Source organism: Clarias gariepinus, chromosome 2 (assembly GCF_024256425.1).
Source record: "Clarias gariepinus isolate MV-2021 ecotype Netherlands chromosome 2, CGAR_prim_01v2, whole genome shotgun sequence".
NCBI lineage: Eukaryota > Metazoa > Chordata > Actinopteri > Siluriformes > Clariidae > Clarias > Clarias gariepinus.
The window spans coordinates 2772501-2792806 of NC_071101.1; the positions used below are offsets into that span (position 1 = coordinate 2772501).

General features: G+C 46.0%; 1 protein-coding gene and 1 long non-coding RNA gene across 2 annotated transcripts in view; both read left to right on the plus strand.

Moving 5' to 3' along the window:
* LOC128510845 (uncharacterized) overlaps positions 1-20306 on the plus strand; it is a 220576-nt gene that overhangs the window by 31336 nt on the left and 168934 nt on the right. The gene's annotated exons all lie outside the window — the stretch shown is intronic.
* LOC128542819 (uncharacterized) lies at positions 689-20093 on the plus strand. Its single transcript, XR_008365683.1, has 5 exons — positions 689-795; positions 13964-14014; positions 17300-17350; positions 18027-18119; positions 19998-20093. It is a non-coding gene; the product is annotated as an uncharacterized LOC128542819 (long non-coding RNA).

Consider the following 20306-nt stretch of genomic DNA (forward strand, 5'->3'; position numbering starts at 1 on the left):
GACCCCCTCCCCCTCCCCCATGTAGCTTTCAGGGTTTTATTTAATATTTAAATAATAATAATCATCATGCTGTTTTTGCTGTTGGTGTCCAGCATTAAATAATTATTTGAGCACTAGAATTAGAATTAGAATTTGAATGTCTGTAATGTGGTTGTGACTGAAATAAAGCCGCTCAAATCAGCACACTTTCACTTTCGTAAAAGGGAATATAAACAGCTTGACTTTAGTCATAAAGAGCGGCAACTTTTATGAAGCAGAGGTAAAAAAAAAAAAGGTAAAAACAATAATAATTTAATACCCCTAGAACGACCCAGATGAGGATGGGTTCCCTATTGAGTCTGGTTCCTCTCCAGGTTTCTTCCTCCTGCCATTTTCTCTCAGCACCGTCTCCCTTGACTTGTTCACCAGGGACGATCTGATCATTCTGATTCATACATATTTTTCATGTTTATATACATTTCCATAATTTTCTTTTTGATTGTGTAAAGCTGCTTTGTGGAAATGACAATTGTTAAAAGCGCTATACAAATAAAATTGAATAAAGCACGTTCTTAACTAGTTATATTTTATGCTCAAATATTCGTCAGCCTTGTTTTCAGTCACACAGTGAAGTGTTTGATTATCAGCATTTATGTTTGTTTCCTGCATTATTTTTATTTCTAATCTCAGTTTATGCTCTTTATGCTGTAGACGTGACATCAGCTGTAAATAATGTGACCATCTGCTCAACGGAGGCTCCAGCAGGAACAACCTCTCACCCCAGCACTACCAGTGGCAGTGAGACGGACTCTTCAGGTCAGTAACAGAGCATCATTACATCTGATGTGGTTTAAAGTGCAAAGAATCATTTCATTCTTCACATGTTGGGTTCAGATGATTGTTATAAAGACTAGAGGGTTCTTTATGAAGTAAATTATCCAGCTGTAGTCTCTAGCTGCTGTTTATGCTGATGTTATTGTATCAGTGTGAAGACAGACAGGTCATCTGTAGAAGGTCTTTAAAACTTAATTTAAGAGTTTAAGATGTCTTTATGTCTGAAAAAAGGATATTACTAATTCCTTAGTGAAGATGCCCCTTAAGAGGAAACTGATATGATGTCCTTCACAAATCTCAGTGTTTCGTGAAGGACCTCAGCCACCCCAGTAATAGACTGTTCTCTCTGTTGTGGTCAGGGAAGAGCTTCCGCTCCCTGAAGGCCAACACAGAGAGACTGAGGAGAAGCTCAGATCACAGGACTAATCATCTCTGTGTTTTTGCACACCGCACAGAAATCGACACTTATGGACATTATACATCTGTTCACTCATGCACAGTTGCACATACCTCGGTACACTGTAGACCGGACACTAATGGACATTGCACATTTGCACACTTCCTGGACATTCCATTTATTTCCATTTTCATTTCCATTTAAATTCATTTTTATTTTTGTCTATATTTGTACAGATAAGTTTTTATATTTCTTATTTATTTTATATTTTGTTCTATTTTCTTGTGTTTCTATAGCTAAACTTACTCTAATTTTATTTTATCTTTTTTATTTATTCCACTATTTATTTCTTTTTATTTTTTAAGGTCACGGCTGGTTGTGTAAGCATTTCATGTCACGGAGGGGGAAAAGGCAGGAGAGGGAAAAGACTCAATAGCAGACACAGATACTCTCAAGGGATTTTATTAGGGGATTAAAGGGTTAAGTTACAGCCACAGGGGAAGTGCGTGTGTGTGTGAGAGTCAGCGCGCAGCAGGGGGCGGCACGAGTATGTGTGTGTGTGTGTGTGTGTGTGAGAGAGAGTAAGCGCGCAGCAGGGGGCGGCGCGTGTGTGTGTGTGTGTGTGTGTGTGTGTGAGAGAGAGAGTCATTCAAGGCGTGCACAAGATGCTTTGGGAAATACCTTGTGACGTAGCGGGAGTCCGGGCAACGACGTCAGGGGGTCCTCCGTGAACCCGGAAGTGGGAGCGCACGAATTATCCTCGGATGTAGCGCAGAGAGGGGACAAGCGCTATGCGGATTCCTGACGTGGGTCCGCGTTGCGGTCGAGGATAGAGGTGCAGGGGGTTCCGACTTACGTCCGTGAGAAGTACGAGCACGGCGCGCGTCGAGGGAGGTCCTCCGAAGAAGCGGAAGTCTTCTTGCGCCGCGGCGGGGTGCGTCACTGGCCGTGGACCGAAGAACACAATCGGCGTCTTTAACCAGGTAAGAGTCGATAACCAGTAAATCCAGCCGCGTGAACAAAACAAATCCAAAGGGCGAGACTGAAATCAGGAAACTACTACAGGCAGGGTCATACACGGGAATCAGTCCGAGAATCAGGCAAGATAAGCAGAAGGGACGAGACGAAAGAGGAGTCCAAAGGGGAGCTGGGTCGGCAACGAGACAAAATCCAAGAAATCAATAATACTCACAAAGACGTAAGGCACACGAGCGAGACACTGCGGCACCAACAGGTGCGCTCAGCTTGCTTTTAAAGCCTAGGGGTGATCCGTAATCAGATCCAGGTGTGCCGTGATGAACGCTGGGCGTGCTGAAAACTCCGGGGTGGAGTTAGGATTGTGAGGTGTTAGCAGGAGGTGGCTGGCTCGTGACAGTACCCCCCCTCCTACGGACGCCACCTGGCGGAATGGCCGGTGCGTTGGGGTGTTGGCGGTGGAAGTCATCAATAAGGGACTGATCCAAGATGAATCTGGAAGGAATCCAGCTCCTCTCCTCAGGGCCATATCCCTCCCAATCTACCAGGTACTGGAGGCCTCTGCCTCGTCGTCTGGCCTTCATAAGCTTGCTCACAGTGAAGGCCTCGCTACCATCGATAAGACGGGGAGGAGGAGCCGGGCGGGTGGGTGGATTCAGTGGGCATGAGGCCAGGGGTTTTATCTGGGATACATGAAAGGAAGGGTTTATCCGACGCATGGTGGAAGGCAGATGAAGTCTGACGGTGCAGGGGTTGATGATTCTGGTGATGGTAAATGGGCCGATGAATCGGGGAGACAGTTTGCGTGAGGTCGTCTTAAGTGGAATGTAGTGGGATGACAGCATCACTCTTTGACCCACGCGGTATAACGGTGCCCTGGAGCGGCGCCGGTCGGCCTGTTGTTTGAAGGCTGAAACGGTCCGGCGAATCCTAGATCTCGCCTTTAGCCACGTTCTCCGACACCGACGAATAAAGGCTTGGGCTGAAGGAACCTCCACCTCCACCTCCTGGGACGGGAACAGAGGAGGCTGATAACCGAGGCAGCACTGAAAGGGGGAAAGACCCGTGGCTGATGTGGGTAGGGAGTTGTGGGCGTACTCGATCCATGGTAACATCCGGCTCCAGGAATGGGGTTCCTTTGTGACCATGCACCGAATGGCTGTTTCAAGATCCTGGTTGGCTCGCTCCGCCTGGCCGTTGGTCTGTGGGTGATAGCCCGAAGATAGACTGGGGGTAGCGCCAATTAATCTGCAGAAAGCAGACCAAAACCGGGCGGTGAACTGGGAGCCCCGATCCGACGTGATGTCTGTGGGGAGTCCATGAAGCCGGAAAACGTGCATGATTAGGAGCTCGGCTGTCTCCTTGGCTGTAGGGAGTCCAGATAGTGGGATGAAATGGGCTGCCTTGGAAAAGCGATCCACCACCGTGAGCACGCAGGTGTTACCCTCCGAGTCAGGGAGTCCCGTGACGAAATCGAGGGCGATGTGGGACCAGGGCCTGCGAGGAATCGGAAGGGGTCTAAGGAAGCCAGCGGGGGGTTTATTGCTGGTCTTGCTTCTGGCGCAAGAGTCGCAGGCGTTAACGAATTGACGAGTGTCCTCTCTCATGGTGGGCCACCAAAATCGTTGCTGAACCAGGGCCAGCGTGCGTGCCGCGCCGGGGTGGCACGCCAGTCTCGAGCTATGTCCCCACTCCAGGACGTGGGACCGTTCTGCCTCTGGAACGAAGAGTTTGCCTTCTGGTGTCTGTGAGGGGCCCGGCTGTTGATAAAGCGCGTTCTTGACCCGCGATTCAACCTCCAGTAGCGCCGCTCCCACGAGGCAATGAGGGGGCAGGACGGTGGCTTCAGGTGCCTGATCGTTGGCAGGAGAGAACTGGCGAGAGAGGGCATCCGGCTTCGTGTTCTTAGATCCCGGACGGTAGGATAGGGAGAAGTTAAAACGTGAAAAAAACAAGGACCACCTTGCTTGACGAGAGTTTAGGCGTTTGGCGGTACGGAGGTATTCCAAATTCCTATGATCCGTCCAAACCAGGAATGGAACTTCACTGCCCTCTAGCCAGTGCCTCCATTCTTTCAGAGCAAGTTTCACCGCCAGCAGCTCCCGGTCGCCAATACTGTAGTTCCTCTCGGTCGGAGAAAGTCGGTGGGAGAGAAAGCAGCACGGATGCAGTTTATTATCCTTGGGCGACCTCTGAGACAGGGCTGCTCCAACACCCGAGTCGGAGGCATCCACTTCAACCACAAACTGAAGGCGTGGGTCCGGTTGAAGTAGAACAGGAGCCGAAGTGAATCGCCTCTTCAGATCCTGAAAGGACCTAGCCGCTTCCTCCGACCAGATGAATGGGGCCTTGGCTGAAGTTAGCGAGATGAGTGGAGCGGCTACTGAGCTATAATTGCGGATGAACCGCCTATAAAAATTTGCGAACTCCAGGAAGCGCTGAAGTTCCTTGCGTGTTGTTGGGGCAGGCCAGCCCGTGACTGCCTTCAGCTTGGCAGGGTCCATTTGTATTCTAGACGGGGCAACAATGAAGCCCAGGAAGGAGACTGTGCTACTATGAAACTCGCATTTTTCGACCTTGACGAACAGCTGATTCTCAAGCAGCCTCTGGAGAACCTGACGGACATGTATCTTGTGTTCCTCCAGGGAACGCGAGAAGATGAGGATGTCGTCTAGGTATACGAAGACAAAGACGTTTATAAAATCCCTGAGGACGTCATTGACTAGAGCTTGGAACACGGCCGGGGCGTTGGCTAACCCAAACGGCATGACCAGATATTCGTAATGACCCGACGGGGTGTTAAAGGCGGTCTTCCACTCATCCCCTTCTCTTATCCTGACCAGGTGATAGGCGCTGCGAAGATCCAATTTCGTGAAGAATTGGGCCCCCTGCAGGAGGTCGAAGGCTGTGGACATCAGTGGCAGGGGGTACCGATTCTTTACGGTGATGTCATTCAGCCCCCTGTAGTCTATGCAAGGACGGAGGGTACCATCTTTTTTGGCCACAAAGAAAAACCCCGCCCCAGCGGGTGATGAAGATGGTCTAATGATGCCGGCGGCTAATGACTCAGAGATGTATTGGTCCATGGCCCTCCTTTCAGTATGTGAAAGTGAGAAGAGACGGCCCCGGGGCGGGGTAGTGCCAGGCAGGAGGTCAATTGCGCAGTCGTATGGACGATGAGGTGGAAGAGAGACGGCCCGGGATTTACTGAACACAGCCTTGAGGTCGATGTAGTCATGAGGGAGCACGGAAAGGTCGGGAAAGTCCTCAGGAGGTCCTGATGTTACAGTGGGGCAAAGAGCAGATTTCAGGCAAGAGGCCAGGCAGAGAGGGCTCCATTCGAGTATGGTATTGTTCCTCCAGTCCACGCGCGGGTTGTGACGAACGAGCCATGGACGACCAAGCACCAACTGGCACTGAGCTCTGTCCATAACGAGAAAGGAGATCTCTTCCGAGTGATTCCCAGAGGTCCTTAGGGTTACCGGAGTGGTGCGTCGGGTAATAGGAGGAAGTGGCGTTCCATCAAGAGCGTGGACGGACAATGGGATGTTCAGGGGAAGAGTAGGAATGCATAGTTCCTTGACCCTTGTGGCGCTGATCATATTCTGGTCGGAACCGGAGTCGACGAGGGCATGGGCTACGTGGGGCTGATTGCCCAGGAAGAGCGTGACGGGCAGGACTGGACGGCCTCTAGGCAGCTGCTCTTGGGTGCGCCCCTCCAGTGTGCCTAGGTTCACTGGGGGGGCCTGGCTTTTACCGGGCATTGCAGACGCAAGTGCCCAACCTGACCGCAGTAGAGGCATGCTCCCGCCTGCATACGGCGTTGCCGTTCCTCTGGTGAGATCCGGGTTCGTCCGTTCTGCATGGGCTCCGCAGGGGCGGCAACTGGCATGGTCAGTGAGGAAGTTCCAACCCGTTGCCCGGTCTGGCTAAAAGTGCGGTGCCTACGTCGGAGGCGTGAGTCCACTCGCCCTGCTAGGTCCATTAACCCATTCAGGTCTCCAGGAAGTTGCTGTGACACCAGCTGGTCCTTAACTGGTTCAGAGAGCCCGTTCAGGAAGGTATCGTAAAGCGCCTGAGTGTCCCACTGAGCGGCGGCTGCCAGGGTTCGGAACTCAATGGCGTAGTCATAAGCAGATCGGGGACCCTGACGAAGCTCCAAGAGCTGCCTAGCGGCCTCCCTTCCCACATGGGAGCGGTCGAACACTCTCTTCATCTCCTCTGTGAAGGCGCTGAAGGTGGCGCAGCAAGGGTCGTTAGCGTCCCAGACGGCCGTTCCCCACTCCCGGGCTCTCTCCGTAAGCAGGGTGATTATGTATGCCACCTTAGAGCGCTCTGTAGGAAAAGCCGAGGGTTGGAGTTCAAGTAGCAGAGAGCATTGTGATAAAAATGAGCGGCAGGTGCCAGGGTCTCCGCCGTAGGGTTGAGGGTTCGGTAGGCGAGGTTCGTGCCGTGCTGGGCGGTCATGCTGAGCCAGGGGTGCGAGTGTAGCTGGGAGAACCGAACAGACCTGCTGAAACTGGGCTGACAACTGTGACAGACTTTGTGACATCTGTTGGAGGCTTTGCTGCTGAGAATTAATAAGAGCACCCTGTTGGGCGACGGTCTGGCGAAGCCTAGCCTCGGATCGGTTACTTGTCCTGGACTGGAGTCTGGTGCGGAGGCCCGCCCTGGGGGAAGAAGTGTCTGCTGGGTCTGCCATGGCCGCAGTGTACTGTAACGGAGGGGGAAAAGGCAGGAGAGGGAAAAGACCCAATAGCAGACACAGATACTCTCAAGGGATTTTATTAGGGGATTAAAGGGTTAAGTTACAGCCACAGGGGAAGTGCGTGTGTGTGTGAGAGTCAGCGCGCAGCAGGGGGCGGCACGAGTATGTGTGTGTGTGTGTGTGTGTGTGAGAGAGAGTAAGCGCGCAGCAGGGGGCGGCGCGTGTGTGTGTGTGTGTGTGTGTGTGTGTGAGAGAGAGAGTCATTCAAGGCGTGCACAAGATGCTTTGGGAAATACCTTGTGACGTAGCGGGAGTCCGGGCAACGACGTCAGGGGGTCCTCCGTGAACCCGGAAGTGGGAGCGCACGAATTATCCTCGGATGTAGCGCAGAGAGGGGACAAGCGCTATGCGGATTCCTGACGTGGGTCCGCGTTGCGGTCGAGGATAGAGGTGCAGGGGGTTCCGACTTACGTCCGTGAGAAGTACGAGCACGGCGCGCGTCGAGGGAGGTCCTCCGAAGAAGCGGAAGTCTTCTTGCGCCGCGGCGGGGTGCGTCACTGGCCGTGGACCGAAGAACACAATCGGCGTCTTTAACCAGGTAAGAGTCGATAACCAGTAAATCCAGCCGCGTGAACAAAACAAATCCAAAGGGCGAGACTGAAATCAGGAAACTACTACAGGCAGGGTCATACACGGGAATCAGTCCGAGAATCAGGCAAGATAAGCAGAAGGGACGAGACGAAAGAGGAGTCCAAAGGGGAGCTGGGTCGGCAACGAGACAAAATCCAAGAAATCAATAATACTCACAAAGACGTAAGGCACACGAGCGAGACACTGCGGCACCAACAGGTGCGCTCAGCTTGCTTTTAAAGCCTAGGGGTGATCCGTAATCAGATCCAGGTGTGCCGTGATGAACGCTGGGCGTGCTGAAAACTCCGGGGTGGAGTTAGGATTGTGAGGTGTTAGCAGGAGGTGGCTGGCTCGTGACATTTCACTACATATCGGACTGGGTATGACTGTGTTTGTGACAAAAAGAATTAGAACTTTGTGTTAAGATTGTTTAGGCTTTAATGTGTCCTGAGAACCTCCCCAATAGGTCTCTAGTGTCTTGTCTGGTCCTGAAGATGTCCTGCAGTCCTACCGTACCCGTGTCCATATAACAGGATGTGAGTTAGTATAGCACACTGTTATTTCCGTGTCTGTTTTGCTCGTCAAAACCACTAACACCACCTCACTGCTGCAGAACTTGAGACAATTACACACAACTGCGTCATTCTCACGTCCACTCTGACCACAAACTGTCACTTTTAGAGACATCTCCCATCTACACACACTGACCTTCTTATAAGCGAGTTATTTTTCTTCAACAGCACAGAATGTCTCTCCAGATTTTCTTAAAATAAGAGACAAAAATCTGGACACTAATCCTACACCCACCCCACTAGACTCGTAATTTAAAACATTAGTAAGTAGATTCTAAATGTGGTGCGTTAGCAAGACAAAGTTATACTTGAGTCCAAGCTTGCATATACACAAAGGAAACAAACATAAGTAGATTCATGTGATTGCAAGTGAGATGACATAACTGTGTTACTCAGAAACAAACACACTTTACTCAGAAACAAAATCTGAAAAACAATGTCAACATAAAAGTCCACAGATACAAGAATAGTGTAATGGATCCCAAACACCCTTCAAGAAACTCACTAATAGACCAGAAGCTGGTGAACTTGTCTGAAAGGGTGAAGTATATGGTTTTGACAGGACTGGACATGGATCAGCGAATGGTTCTGACAGCGCAGGGCATGGCTCAGGTGAAACGCGCATGGCTCAGTAGATGCAGGATCAACTGAAAGCTTCTCATCACCTAAAGGACTAACAGAAAACTTATTAAAACAATTCTGAAGCATGTTTGTACCAACAAGGCTAACAAGCCACAATGATGATCCATATTTAGGGTGTGTGAGACGCTCTCACTTCTGTTTGTCAAAACCACTAAGTACAAACACATCATTCTCACGTCCACTCTGACCTCAGGCTATAGTTTAAAAAAAAAAACATTTTTAAGTTTTTTTAAAACAATGTTTCTGCAGCTTGCAGTATCAAAATATGTCACTGAATATGTAACTTAGTATCAACCAGTTAGAGATGTTATAGCACTTGTATTCCTCACTCTTTATAACATTACTCAGTAAACTTTAAATGCAGAATTAGTCAAGAACTGGTAACCTATTTAACCCTAACTGATGCAGTAAGGAGCTCCTCATTTTTTAAACAACCTTGTCAGAAGACATATTTTGTGGTCATGGTAAACATGTTGCTCAGTTTCAGAAAAGTCAAATTATAGGCCTGTGTTTAGTGAAATCAAATCATGAATAAAAAACAACAGGAAAAGACACAGTTTTTTTTAATAATGAAAGTAAGAGCTTATCCACATGCACAATGTGAAGAGAACTCAAGGGAATGGACCTAACAGCTGTGTACCCTTAAGAAAACCACTTATCAGAGCAGCTTTATTTTGTTAGGGTGCGTGAAGAATGGACTTTGGAGCATTGGAAAACTTTTATGTGGACTAATGAATCCTGATTTATCCTTTTCCAGAGTGATGGGTGCATCAGGATGAGAAGATAGGTGGATTAATAATGCGTACCCATCACGTCTAGTGCCTACAATACAAGCCAGTGTTGGCAGTGTTATGATCTGTGGTTGCTTCTGTTTGTGGATCTAGGTTCAGCAAAGTTATCTGCCAAGATAATGAGGTCAGCTGATGACCTGAATTTTCTGAATGACCAATTTTTCCATTAATATTTTTTATGTCATGGGAATATTCCAATATTCCTAATGTTGCCAGTTTTTCTTCAGGCTCAAATTGTGAAAAAGTGGTAAAGGGAACATGAGACATCATTTTCACACATGGATTGGAAGCCACAGAGTTCAGACATTAACCCCATTGAGAATCTTAGGAACGTGCTGGAAGTGGCTTTATGCAGAGGTCCGACTCTCACATCATTAACACAGGATCTTGGAGAGAAATTAACGTGACTCTGGATAAAAATAAATGTGACCTTGAATAAACTTATTGAAAGAATGTATTATGTTCGTGCCATAATCAAAGTAAAATGCTGTCTGAAGAAACCCTCTTGTTTTCCTAAGGATTATTATTTTTTCCACCCTCTTAAGCTTTTTTGAGGGTCTTAACATCTTCAAAAACCCATGATAATTATAAGGCAGGTTGGAATCTGCTGCCATTCAATTAAGTTTTTAATTTAATTTTATTTGTATAGCGCTTTTAAAAATTGTCATTGTCGCAAAGCAGCTTTACACAATCAAAATGCCGTTACGACTGCTCGACCTACTTAATTTTTTTTGTATTTTAAGGTAATTTCCAGTAACTTTAAATCGGCAAAATCATCACCATTGAGTACATTAGGTATGATAGAGACACTCTTGTTTCTATTGGTATACAATGTACTCACAATTCAACGTTTTTAACTCGGGATCCGAGCTGGCCGAGTGAGATCCTGAGGGAGAACAATGGACGCGACGCGAAGCGGCGGCCCTGAGGGAAATGAGCCGGCGTCAGGAACAGACTGAGAGCCCGTGCACACCGCACACCTCTGCCTAGCATCCTGCTGGCCAACGTCCAGTCATTGGAGAACAAGCTCGATGACCTCAGGGCCAGGATAAAGTTCCAGAGAGACATTCGGGACTGAAATCTCCTCTGCTTCACCGAGACATGGCTGAACCCAGCGGTGCCGGACCACGCCATCCAGCCGGCCGAGTTCTTCTCGATTGGACAAGACACGAGACTCGGGGAAGTCAAGGGGAGGCGGTGTGTGCTTAATGGTGAACAGCAGCTGGTGCAACAGTATGAGCGTTGTTCCTCTTACACGCTCCTGCACACCAAACCTGGAACTACTGTCCATCATGTGTCGGCTTTTTTATCTCCCTCAGGAGTTTACATCAGTCATAAGCGCTGTTTATATTTTACCACAAGCGGACACGGACACTGCCTTATGCGAGCTGCATGAGGTACTCACTCAGCACCAGACATAGCACCGGGACGCTGCGCTCATTGTGGCGGGGGACTTTAATAGTGCCAACCTCAAACGTGCAGCGCCGAACTTTTATCAGCACATCACCCCACCAAGGGCGAAAGGACACTGGACCACTGTTACACGACAGTCAAGGACGGCTACAAGGCACAATCTTGCCCTCCGTTTGGTAAATCCGACCACACTGCCATCTTCCTCATGCCAAAATACAAACAAAGGCTGAAACAGGAAGTTCCGGTTCAGAGGAAGGTCGCGCGCTGGATGGACCAATCGGTGGCCGCGTTACAGGACGCACTTGATGACGCAGACTGGGACATGTTCAGAAACAGCTCCGATGATGACGTCAGCGTGTTTACGGAAGCGGTTGTGGGATTCATCGGAAAACTAGTGGATGATACCGTAGAGAAAAAGACTATCAGAACGTTTCCCAATCAGAAGCTGTGGGTGGATAAAACCATCCGCGATGCTCTGAGATCTCGCACTGCTGCCTACAACACGGGAATTGCGTCGGGGGACATGAAACCATATAAGGCTGCGTCATATAACGTCCGGAAGGTGGTGAAAGAGGCGAAGCAGCGCTACAGGAGGAAACTAGAGTCACAACTCCAACAGAGTGACTCTAGGAGCCTGTGGCAGGGACTAAGGACAATAACAGACTATAAAACACAAACAACCGGTATGACGAATGCGGAAGCGACTCTGGCAGACGAGCTGAACACTTTCTAGGCTGCAGCTAAAGATGCTAGCGATGCTAATGCTAGCGGCGCTAACGGCTGCAGACAGGAAGACACTACCAGCACCGGAAACGAGCTCATCATCTCCGAGCATGACGTGAGGAGAGCCTTCAAGAGAGTGAACACCAGGAAAGCAGCAGGGCCAGACGGCATCTCAGGTCGTATTCTCAGAGCCTGCGCAGTCCAGCTAGCACTTGTGTTCACTGAGATATTCAACATCTCTTTATCTCAGTCGGTGATCCCCACATGCTTCAAAGAGTCCATCATTGTTCCTGTCCAAAAGAAACCTCATCCTGTTTCCCTCAACGATTATCGCCCTGTAGCCCTCACCTCAGTAGTGATGAAGTGCTTTGAGCGCCTGGTCAGAGATTTCTTTATTTCTTCACTACCCGACACACTGGACCCACTACAGTTTGCATACCGCCCGAACCGCTCCACAGACGATGCAATCTCCCATCTCCTCCACACATCACTCACTTACCTGGGCACTGTGAGGGGGAATTATGTGAAAATGCTCTTCATCGACTACAGCTCTGCATTTATTACCATAATTCCCTCCACACTCACCACCAAGCTGGAGCACCTGGGACTCGGCTCATCACTGTGTCAGTGGATCTCCAATTTCCTAACTGGCAGACCACAGGCAGTAGATGGGCGGTCATGTCTCAGCCTCTCTCACTCTCAGCACTGGAGCCCCCCAGGGTTGTGTTCTGAGCCCCCTGCTGTACTCTTTGTACACATATGACTGTGTGGCCACTACCAGCTCCACCACCATCATTAAGTTTGCTGACGACACTGTCGTGGTCGGCCTAATTTCTGACAGCAACGCGACAGCCTACCTGAAGGAGATTGGAAATCTGGAGAACTGGTGCCAGAGGAACAACCTCCTCCTAAACGTCAGCAAGACAAAAGAGTTGATAGTGGACTTCAGCACAAAGCAGGAGAGGAACTACCAGACCCCCATCATCAGCGAGAGTCCAGTGGAGAGAGTGGACAGCTTCAAATACCTCAGTGTTCACATCACGCAGGACCTGTCATGGTCCTGCCACATCAACACCGTGGTGAAAAAAGCCCGGCAGCGTCTCTACCACCTCAGGCACCTGAGAGACTTCAGACTGCCCTCCAAGGTGCTCAGGAACTTTTACTCCTGCACCATAGAGCGCATCCTGATAAAAAAACATCTTAACCTGGTTCGGGAACAGCACCATGCAGGACAGACGAGCTCTACAGAGGGTCCTGCGTTTAGCTGAGCGCATCATCTGCACCAAGCTCCCTGACCTGCACTCAATCTAAAGCAAGCAGTGCTAGACCGTGAAGGACCTCAGCCACCCCAGCAATAGACTGTTCACTCTGTTTCGATCAGGAAAGCGCTTCTGCTTCCTGTAGACTGGACAACCATGCACAATTTAAAGTCACAGGCGGTCGTATAAGCATTACACTACATATCGTACTGTGTATAACTGTGTATGTGACAAATAAAATCTTTATTTGATTTTTTTTATTTGATGTGCCATTAGGGCCTGTGAGTCGTCAGAGAGTGGCCTGGGGCCCCCAAATGGGATTTAGCTGCATAGCTCATTCACACTTGCATGTATGCACATGAAACACGGTATACATATAGCGCTCATTAAGCCGAACAACTTTCACACAGCATGTCCTGGGCTCAACTCAACAGGAGGCCAGTTATTTAGGGTCGTTCAAAAAAACACACCCGATGGATTTTGAAATACTCCTCATAAGGAATTTATACGATCGTCACCAAACCGGCCTATTGTACACATGTACACATCACAAATGTTAACACACACACACACACACACACACACACACACACAGAACAACGCACTAAACAAATCAGCCCTGAATGGTGTGTGACGTGTACAAGTTGTGGGTGTATCCTGTATGTCTTTTTGTAGGTCTTGACACACTCACAGGTTGTGCGATGGACCCGGGGTGGCGATAGCACAGGGTGCCTAGGCCCGTCATCGTTGTTTGCAACTATATTTTTTATTATGTTATATTTTTTCTGTCACAGTTTGCAGTCTGCTTTTCTCTAATTATTAATGATGAAATGTATCCAGATCACTTTGATTTCATTTTGTATTTTTCATTAGTGTGACAGTGTAGCCTTGGCTAACATCATATAATACATTATTCAGTGTCAGCTTTTAATAGTGAAATAAGATTATGAGTAGACAGCATGGAATCAGACTGATACTGATACACATCATTACCAACTCATCCCTAATATTAATAGTAAACTCTTTGTTTTATTTTCCAGGTAACTCCACTGAAGGCCTCTCCACCCCTGCATCCACTATGAAGACCACGAGTAAGTGACAAACTAGCAAGGCCTACAGTATATTAATGCTAGAACACCAAAGTATACTGGAAATTAGTAGTTTGGTAGACAAGTAGACAGTTGATTTCCAGGATACCTGGTGTACAGTACCAGTTTACTCAGAGTAGCAATTTTAATTGGGAGTTTGCAAGGGTGCTTAACATTCATTGTTTGGATCCTTTTTTATTTTCATTCAAGTCTTAAGATCTGCAGCACTTACCTGTACAGTCACCATCCAAAATTCAACATAAAAATTCCTGGCTTGGCATGGCTCAGTAACTTTTTAGAACAATCCTGAGGCATATTTGGGGATAAGCATATTTTGGGGATCACTTTTCCACATAAGACCAGGTAGGTTTGAACAGCTTAATAATAATTATTAAATTAAATCGTCATTTAAAACTATATTTAGTATTTTCTCAGCTTATCTTTTATTATTATTAAAATTTGTTGGATGGTCTGAATCATTTCAGTGTGACAAATCTGCAAAAAAATATATAACAAATGTAACAGTAAAGGGAGCAACAACACTGTATTTAAAAAGTAAATATACATATATTTAGATAAAAAATATATTTGTTGCTTATCAATTTTAGTCACATGGAATGTGATGAGTTTTTTCTATCTAAACTGAGTCAACTAACAGCAATTCATATTGTAAACAGATAAGAATGGATGAATTTTTGAAGTCACAAAATATTTTTTGTTTTATTAAAGAAAAAAATTTATTAGATTAGATTAGTTCCAACTTTATTGCCACAGTACATATAGGTACAAGGCAATGAAATAAATTCAAAATAACATTTTCACTCTAAAATTGTAGGTCATGTTTTCAGTGTAACCTGGTTGTTCTCAATTAGATTTTTTTAAATTGTTTCTAATCCGTAATTGTCAAGCACTAACCTGAGTAGACCAAAAAAATGTAACTTTAGCAGTTAGCCCTTTGTAGCATGCATGGTAAACCCAAACGCAGAAGCAAGTGAGTAGGCGATTTAGTCTAAGGACTCTTACAGAAGGAGAGCAAGGGAAAAACACAAATTTAACCCGCGTCCTATAAACACACACTCGAATCAAAAAGTAAACCCAAGAGAGTGAGTACTCACAAATTGGCAAAGAAACGATCTGGACCAACATGGGCGAACTCAATGACTGAGCGATGTGATGCGCCATCTTGTTTCCTTTTATGCTTCCTGTGTTGTGACCGTACTATTTCCGGGTCATAGTGCCGGTCACGAAGCGAGTGTGTGTGACAGTACCCCCCTGTCCAGGACCGGCTCCTGATGGTCCTGAGGTGGAGGATACCCGACGACGGTAGTCTCGGGATCAAGAATAAACTGGGCAGGGATCCAGGACTGCCCTCCCAGTCGACCAAGTACTGAATACCTCTGCCCCGAGGGCGTGAGTCGAGGATCCGGTGCACGGTATAGACGAGGCCACCGTCGATGATCGGGGAGGAGGAGCTGGGGCGGTTGGTGGAATTATGGGAGAGGTGGTGAAGGGGTGTGACTTGGAAGAGATGAAATACTGGATGGATTCGGAGCGCCGCAGGCAGCTGGAGCCGGTAGGTGACAGGATTTATCCGGTGGGTGATGCGATATGGGCCGATGAATCTAGGTGAAAGTTTTCTTGATTCGGTGTGAAGGTGAAGATTATTAGTTAAGAGCCATACCTTGTCACCTACGTGGAACAATCGTCTCGGAGGGTGTCAACGGCAATGTTAAGTGATGTAGCAGGCGTTGGCCTGTTGGATGGCCCGATTAGCTTGAGTCCACAACCGCCGACACCTGTGGACCAACTGTTCGGCTGACGGCACATCAACCTCCGGTTCCTGGTAGTTGAACATCGAAGTTTGGAAGCCGTATCATACTTCAATTAGGCTTAACTTTGTGGCAGATGAGACATGGAGGTTATGTGAAAGTTCTGCCCAGATGAGGTAGTGAGCCCAGGATCGCTGACGATTGGCTACAAAACATCTCAGATAGTGCTCCAGTTGTTGGTTGGCCCGCTCCGTCTGACCATTTGTCTGAGGGTGGTATCCAGATGACAAGCTGCAGGTGGAGTCGATCAGATGGCAGAAGCCCTTCCAGAACCTGGCAGTAAACTGGGGCCCTCTGTCCGAGACGATGTCCCTTGGGAACCCATGCAGACGGACTACCTGCTTTAAAATCAGCTCGGCTGTTTGTTTCGCTGACGGGAGTCCGGAAAGGGGCCACCAAGTGCACAGCTTTGGAGAATCAATCCATGATGGTCAGTATGGTGTTCTTTTCCTCGAAAACCGGCAGGCCCGTGATGAAGTCGAGGGCAATGTGCGTCCAAGGCCGGCAGGGAACTGGGAGCGGTTGGAGTTTCCCAAGTGTTGGTTGGTTCGTGTCCTTGGCCCTGGCGCACACTGGGCACGCCTGGACGAACTCGTCGATGTCCTTGGCCATGGAGGGCCACCAGAAGGCACGCCATACAAACTGGAGAGTGCGTCTTGTGCCCGGGTGTCCCGAAAGAGGAGTAGAATGCCCCCACAGGATGACTTCAGGTCATACGGCGTTGGGTACGTAGAGTCGTCCAGGCGGCACACCTGCGGGTTCGTTCTCCGCCGCCTGTGCTTGGTGAACCCTTGTTTCTATTTCCTAGTGCAGGGTCTGCCCAGGGGACGTCTTCTTCATGCTGTTGGGAGAGGGTGTCGCCATTCTTCCAAAGCCCACTTTATGGCCAGCAACTCGCAGTCCCCTACCCAGTATCGCTGCTAAATTGGGTCAAACACACACACACACACACACAAACACACACACACACAACAACGCACTAAAAAAATATTTTGGGCCTAATCAGCCCTAAATAGTGTGTGACATGTACAATTTGTGGGTGCATCCGGGCGGCAATGTCTTTTTGTAGGTCTTGACACACTCACAGGTTGTGCGATGGACCAGGGGTGGCGATGGCACAGGGTGCTTGGGCCCGTCATCGTTGCTTGCAACTATATTTATTATTATTATTATATTTTTTTCTGTCGGGCAGTGTATTTTTAAACAGCACAGTTTGCAGTCTGCTTTCCTTTGATTATTAATTATGAAATGTATCCAGATCACTTTGATTTCATGTTGTATTTTTCATTAGTGTGACAGTGTAGCCTAGGCTAACATCATATATTACATTATTCAGTGTCAGCTTTTAATAGTGAAATATGATTATGATTATAACAGCATGGAATCAGACTGATACTGATACACATCATTACCAACTCATCCCTAATATTAATAGTGAACTCTTTGTTTTATTTTCCAGGTGACTCCACTGAAGGCCTCTCCACCCCTGCATCCACTATGAAGACCACGAGTAAGTGTCAAACTAGCAAGGCCTACTGTATATAAATGCTAGAACACCAAGGTATACTGGAAATTATTAGTTTGGTAGACAAGTAGACAGTCGATTTCCAGGATACCTGGTGTACAGTACCAGTTTACTCAGAATAGCAATTTTAATTGGGAGTTTGCAAGGGTGCTTAACATTCATTGTTTAGATCCTTTTTCATTTTCATTCAAGTCTTAAGATCTGCACCACTTACCTGTACAGTCACCATCCAAAATTCAACATAAAAGTCCATGGCTTGGCATGGCTCAGTAACCTTATAGAACAATCCTGAGGCATATTTGGGGATAAGCATATTTTGGGGATCACTTTTCCACATAAGACCAGGTAGGTTTGGACAGCTTAATAATAATTAAATCGTTAAAACTATATTTAGTATTTTCTCAGCTTATTTTTGTTTAATATTATTAAACAGATAAGAATGAATGAATTCTTGAGGTCACAAAATATTTTAGATTAGATTAGTTTGAACTTTACTGCCACATCATATGTAGGTACAAGGCCATGAAATAAAGTCAAAATAACATTTTCACTCTGAAATTGTAGATCATGTTTTCAGTGTAACCTGGTTGTTCTCAGTTTGGTTTCTGAATTATTTCTAATCTGTGATCAGTTGATGTGTTTTATTCTGTAAACTTTACAGCAGACACCACAAAGTCCACAGAGACGACTCAGACAATGACGACCTTCAAAGCCAGCGTTTCCCAGAGCAGTAAACCAGGTAAAGGTTCTCCAGGTCAGTATCAAAGCAACATTACAAGTGGTTCAAAGTCTGCCATATGACATATGTGACATATTGTATGTACCATATGTTAGAGCAAAGATAATGCTTAAAAGTACTTCTTTTTCTTTACAAAAACAGGTCAATGTAATAATATTTTACAGTTCAACACCATTTAGCAAAATATTTAAACCCAGTATCGCAAATGTCTGTGTGGTGGAAATGTATAAATGTGCTCATAATCTACGATGCTGTAAGAGCAGAGTTAATTTCTTTTTTTCTGACACTGTCACTGTGTCACTGTTTGAGAGCTGCATCTCCACTGTTACTAGCAAACCTGCAAAGACAGTGAAGGAAAAAATGCCTCCGCACACCTTGCCACTTCGCGAGTTTTAAGTTCAGTTTTGGTGAATGGTGGAGAATAAATAGTTAAAAAGGATTTTGTGTGCTCTCGTTTTTATTGTTTTTTTATATTACAAAGTGTTAAGTGAACCTGGCATGAATGCTCGGTCACATTAACAACAGTTTGGTAACGTTAATTGTAAAATGGCAGGCAAGTTGTTCGTGACGCAGAACGTGGGCGGGCACGTTTTTCGCGACGTAGAACATGGGAGGACATTATGCAAATATGTTACGGAGTGACGTGGATCCGTAACAGAGTAAAAATAGATTTGCTAACGACTCGTTTAGGCAAATGTGAGCCGATTCTTTTTTTTTAATAGACAAAAACTCCATTTATCGTGCACTGTCAGCGTCACAGATAGTGCAGATAGTTTATGTTCACATACAGCTACATGACACACTGCATAAAAGATCATATTTGAAAAAGCATAATAGGACCTCTTTAAGACATTTAGTAAATATGGGCCCAGACCTTAAAGTAAACAGACAGGAAGTGATGAATTCTTAAAATCACCCAGAATGGAAAATAATAAATATATATATATATATATATATATATCTTATCTTAAAAATATATAGATAATGTTTTCAGTTACATTCAAGGGAACTTTTGTTTGTTTTTATATTTAATGTTTGTTTTCTGTAGCATTTACATGTTATCAGTAGATCAATTTATTTTCTTTATTATGTAATCTTGATAACAGACAAAAGCATGACATTTTTTTTGCCCCAAAAAACTCTAATACATGCATGCATCACTTAGTTATAATGCTGTTATACAGTACGGCATCTGTTACATGTTGGAATACAAAATGTTTATTTTGCATGAAAATATACATGGTTTTGTTAATATTCTGATTATATTATATATGGGGCAGATTTACTCCGGACTAACATTACCGCGACCACTGTGTGTTAATGAATACAAGAAAGGTGTTATTATTGGAGACATACACTGCAAAAAAAAAAAAAGCATTAAATGCTAGAAAACACTAAAATACACTGATAATGTGTAACTGTAACTCTAAGTGGAGGCATGTCATCCTATGAAACGTTGATGTTAATACAGCATCGGCATCGGCTGTATTTACTTACACTAATGTTATATGATGCAAACCACTTACATAAAGTCTATTTATCACTGAAATCAATACGTTTTAATGTGTGGTCTTACCGTGTAATGTTAAAACAATATCTTTATTTAGAATCGTTTAGAAATTTGACTAAGTTGTGGTGCAACGCTAATGTCTTGCATTTACTAACACAAATGACTGTATAATCATGTGAAAAGCAATTCCCACACAATTTGTCACAAAATAAATAAATAAATAGAGATATGTGGAAAGTGTTACATGTTACCTGTCAGGTGATGCAAGACCACACCCTGCTGTTTTTATTGATATAATATTTTTTCCAGGGGATTGTTTATGTTGTGAAAATCTTGTTGTTTTTAAGAGTGATGAGATTAACCGGTACTGTATCTCTCTCCAGGTAACCAGCAGATCCCAGAAGATGGTGTTTACTGTCTGCCTCCATGATTCTCTCTCTCTCTCTCTCTCTCTCTCTCTCTCTCTCTTTCTCTGTGCCCCCCCCACACACACTTATTCATGTATAATCTAAATCTCATACTTTTCTTTCTTTTTCATTTCCTTTTCATTTTTGTGATTTGCTTGTAAATATACTGTATGACCTTTTTATAATAAATTATATTATAACATACTGTGTGAAGTTTGCATCAGGGAAGCATGCAGCATAACACCTTAACCTTACACAGGGGTTCTCAAACTTAATATGCAAAGG